Source organism: Neodiprion pinetum, chromosome 6, assembly GCF_021155775.2.
Source record: "Neodiprion pinetum isolate iyNeoPine1 chromosome 6, iyNeoPine1.2, whole genome shotgun sequence".
NCBI classification, from domain to species: domain Eukaryota; kingdom Metazoa; phylum Arthropoda; class Insecta; order Hymenoptera; family Diprionidae; genus Neodiprion; species Neodiprion pinetum.
In genome coordinates, this window is record NC_060237.1 from 5,103,824 (window position 1) to 5,108,675 (window position 4,852).

Below are 4,852 nucleotides of genomic sequence, written 5' to 3' on the forward strand. Positions count from 1 at the left end.
CCGGGGGTATAAGCCATCGCTTAGCATTGACCTTTGGATATTCTCCTCAAGGGGAAAGTATACATGCCGGGCGAGCGAAACCTCGCAAACGGTAATCGAGTATCCGCGAAAAACTTGATCAAAGCAATCGGCGAGATTAGGGCTAATCAGGTTACAGTGAATCCGAATTTCACTCACACCTTTCACCGACTTTTATGTTACACGTTTCTCTTGCCCGGCGCGGCGGCTTTTTTTCCTCCAAATTCAATTTTCAAAACAGGAGAGAAAAAATATCTTTGCTGCCGACGCGTTGACTCGTACAACTGTTTTTTGCTTTACTTTTCCTCCGTGTTTCCCAGAATGTTTGGTCAAGATTTCAACATTTCACAGACTGACCAACGGAAATATGCGATAAGAATTACGGGAAAAATAAACGAAATCGCATCTGTGAATTGAAATTAACGAAATAGAGGATTGATTGTACAATAATTACACATAGACCGAAAGTGACCCATATTTTTACGTCGTATACGAAATAATAGCGGAATATAACGTAACGAAAAGATAATTCAGCAATTTGGTAAAGGTTCCTCTAAACCATCACGCGCAAATTTCGTCGAGTTAAAATTTGCGAATTCCTGTTAAATCCAGCGGCGCGTTTAACGGTGCGTAATAGACGTGAAATGGGAATTAGACGAGGGTAAATTTCAGCACGAAAAATTTAACAATATCATAGATTATTTCCGCGAGCCTGTATAATAATAACAGTAGTAATAGCAATAATAACGCCGTTGAGAATGATTCGGGTGTACAAAGTGGGGACTGGGTCCCTCTTCGCAATTACGCATAAATACAGAACAATAGTAAGAACGTGGTTCAATATTGCGCTGTAAATACATATATATAGGGTGAAGCGTTTAAGTTGGCAAACGCGAATAACTTGAAAATGAAGCATTTTCGAGAAAAGTGTTTCAAAGCAAAGTTTCATCATCTCCGAAGCGGGATCTAATGGCTATAATTTTTTTCAGGTCAGTGGAGAAGTTCACGGACACGTGAAGATAAACTTGGTTTTTTTTTTAAAGGAACATCCCCATTCCTTTGAATGTTCGTATTTTATGTGAGAAAATACGCAATTTTTTTATTTGGTCCAATTGTTTGCGAGTGATTGAGCATTCTAAAAATTTACGAATGCTTCAGAAGTAATTATCTTTTGGACAAACTGCTTAAAAAACATAATAAACAGAACGATTCACTTTGTTCAAGCGATAACCAGTGTAAAGTGGAAGCTTATCAAGTAGTTTGTGCGAAAGATATTTATTTGTGAAGTATTCGTAAATATTTAGAATGCCAGAACGAATAATCGGTTTAATACAAAAATCTAGTATATTCTCACATAAATGACGAATCTGTAAGAAAAGAAAACAGGGTTGTTCGTTTAAAAAAACGAAGCTGGCCTTCGTATAATCGTAAACTCCTCGACCAATCCGAAACAAAATTGTAGCCTCTGGATTTCGCTTTGAAGATGATGAATCTTTTGTCTGAAACATTTTTCTCGAAAATACTCAATTTTGAAGTTATTCGCGTTTGCCAAGTTAAATACCTCAGCCTGTATACACATTACAGATTATTGGCTGGGGAAGTTAGTCGCAAATAACTCGCGTCAATTTTCGGTAATTATCGAGGCACGCGTTTGTTCCCTGATATAATTACTTCGAACCTTGGCCATATTTTCATCGAGTAATTCTAAACCCGGGTCAACTGTCTCCGTATATAATCTAAACTATGCTTATTTGTCGTTAAATAGACGCAGCCGAGTCTCTCTCTCTCTCTCTCTCTCTCTCTTTATCTCTCCCTCTCACCCTTTTCTCTGTAACATTCTTGTATTTGTCCAGCATTATCACGGGCAAAATAAATTTCTATTCTACTCTATTCTCTTCTCTCTCTCTCTCTTCTCTCTTCTCTATCGCAGAGTCGTGGATGCGGACGAGAAACCGAGGAAACCAAACCGACTGAACGCTGCGACGTCGAGACGACGGTGGCCAATTTCAGCTGAATATCAAGCCGATGTTTGGGGGAAATTCCGCTTCATGCCCGCGTATTATTCGGTCTATAGTCTGCGCCTACCCCGTCCGTTTAATTATTCAACGAGGTCCTCGATTTCCAGTCCCTAATTGCCAAGACGTCGGAGCCGTCGTGTCGCCGTGCGCAACTTGGCCGTTTCGCCACGGGGTGGAAAATTGCGCGTTCAAAAATTATGCCGGGCAGAATTCTGCGTCTCGTCAAGATTTTAACACAATTTCATCAGTCCTCTGAATTACATACATACATATATATGTATAAATTTTCAGAAACAATTTTGCAATTTTACACCGATTTCGCAACGATTCACATCGTACGACCCTTTTTAATTAAGAATCTATTACAGATTCGTAACGATTAATCCGAGGAAATATTTGACCAAAATATATTCCTGAAAGCTTTGTTCGTAATTACGATCACGGTGACACCACTCGTTTCGTAAACAGTTAATTATTTGTTCTCCCCACAATTAATGTTCCGGCACAAACTGATCGGGGTTGTTGATTTTCGGGAAGAGGATTAGGGGTAGACTCTGATCGTGTTGAGAATTTGTATACATGTACACGTACGTAATACAGGGAACGGATTTTTCCCGGGAATCAGGGGTGAAAAAAAAAAAAAAAAAAAACACCCGAATATTACACTTGACGGTGGGATACGGGAATGAAAAATTTACAAAATCACACCGCGATTCCCGCAACGATCTTAACACCAGTATTTCTGACGCCGTACGGTTAGCGAAGAGAAAGAGAAATAGAATGAGAAAGAGGGAGAACAAATGAATTTCGCAACGACGGGTTATTTTCCCACCGATTGACGCGAACGAAGAGAAATAAAAAAGGTGGGGGTGTAGGAGAGAAAAAAAAAAAAAAACAACAAAGAAGGAAAAGAAAATGCCGTCTAAGAAAAGCCGAATACCATTTTTGGACAAAGGAACGAACGAGGCTGAGCAAGTGATCCGAAAATTTACAAATCGTGGTACATTCGTCAAAACTGTGCCAGGATGGAAGATCGGCGCTTGAAACTTACGGCATCGATTTGCTCCGGCACATGACTCGATCTCCGTAAGCCTTCCGCCGACACTTTTCCTCTCAATAAAATTGGATCGGGTATATTTATATGATTATTCGATATTTGTCAATTTCAAAGCCCGCCCGAGTCGATCCGCGCCCTCAAATGACAGCGAAGAGTGATGAACGAGGGAGCGTAAGAAGAAGCCAGAAATTTTCAATAAAAACGAATGTACGATCGAGTATTGCCGCGAATAATGGATTACCGGCTAATTCACTCCTCCTTTTTCACCACAAAAAATAAAGGAGAGAAATAAATTCCCCGCTAATCTATTTGCCAGCCAAAGGGTTGTACGCGAAAATGTCGAATCAACGTTTAACGGTTGCGCGTAAAATCGATCGCATCTGCGCAGAGCTCTCTCCGTTCGACCATTCGGTAAAAAAGTAGGTATGCATGTACGCGTAAAATATTTATCAGCGTTGTAAAAGGCGCGTCTGAGTCTATCGTGAAAAAACCTACCCCGGAATCGTAAGCGTATACATTATACATGTATCTACACATATCTGTATATATCGCAACCCTTAACCCGCGTCCAGGCGACCCGGTGAACTTTGGTCAACGTTCCAGAGGTTGGAGGGGTCAACGAAATTTTTGTCGGCCTAAAGCGGGGAAAGATCGGTCTCTCAGATTCAAAATCCCCTCCGAAGATTGAAAAAAGTTTATGTCGAGGAAACGACAAAACGATGATGCATATATACCGTTGTAAAAAATTCGTAAGCTGGATTTTCGTACACAGTTTATCAAAGCTGCACGATTCGAATGACGAGACGAAAAAAAAAAAAAAAAAAGTATGCTGTCGGTAAACTAACGGAATATTCCATTATTTTCATTCAATCTCAAAGAATAAGAAAACGAAGAAAAAGGAGCAGCGAAAGAATAACATTTTCCAACCCAACCAATCACTTATAATACAATTTGTTCGCGAGCTGGTAAAGTTGGCATAAAATAGTTACCAGCCACTCGTAAAAGAGATTCCGAAGTATATTTCGAAAACGTTAATCGCGCCGCGTGTGTTTATAAATAACGCAGAAAAGTAAGTACATAAAAAAAAAAAAAAAAAAAAAAAAAACGAAGGGCATTACAGCCAGCTAATTTATACTCCTTCAATAATGAGATAAATTATAGTCGAAAACAGTTTCACTCACCTCGAGCATCGTGCGAATGTCACGAATGTTTCGTGACCTCTTCAGTCTCTCGCCCAACTAACGGCGTCACTTGCACGAATTCACCGCTTGCACGGTTTCACCGCTGAACTGCAATTTAATTTACACACCACCAGCAGAGAGACGTGTCCGTTACGATATGCGCATAGCCAGTAATAATTAACAATTGTCAGATGCAACTCACTCGAATTATCAATCAGGGAAAATTCCGAGAGCTTCCTTTAAACCGGTAAGCATTACGTGCGCGACGCGATCGGATCAAGACTGCCGAATGAAGATGAGGGGGGTGGTCCGATGTTTACCTGGCGGTATTAACGCCGATGTTTACACGGATTTGAGGTATCCGAGCCCCGGACGTTATGACCCATCGTGCCTCTGTGTATGTGTAGGTTTTTTCCGTATGTGTAGGTGTGTAGGACTCGTACACCGCTATACGCAAGTGGAAAAGCCTAGTTCGTGGTGCGACGCGAGCGGAGCCACGGATCAACCCCGAGACGCACGCGGCTCACGCAACCGACAGACCCACACAATCATCCCTGACTCGATCCCAGTCGTCAGCC

General features: G+C 41.1%; 1 protein-coding gene across 2 annotated transcripts in view; it reads right to left on the reverse strand.

Moving 5' to 3' along the window:
• LOC124222580 (achaete-scute complex protein T8) overlaps positions 1-4,543 on the reverse strand; it is a 137,468-nt gene extending 132,925 nt beyond the window's left edge. Inside the window, exons 1-2 of one of the 2 annotated variants that reach the window (XM_046633762.1) lie at positions 4,477-4,543; positions 4,275-4,382 (exon numbers count right to left, since the gene is read on the reverse strand). The gene's annotated coding sequence lies outside the window, so the exon portion shown is untranslated. Of the gene's footprint in view, positions 1-4,274 lie in introns of both variants that reach the window. The other variant, XM_046633761.2, reaches the window with a different exon arrangement.
• Positions 4,544-4,852: the final 309 nt, after the last annotated feature.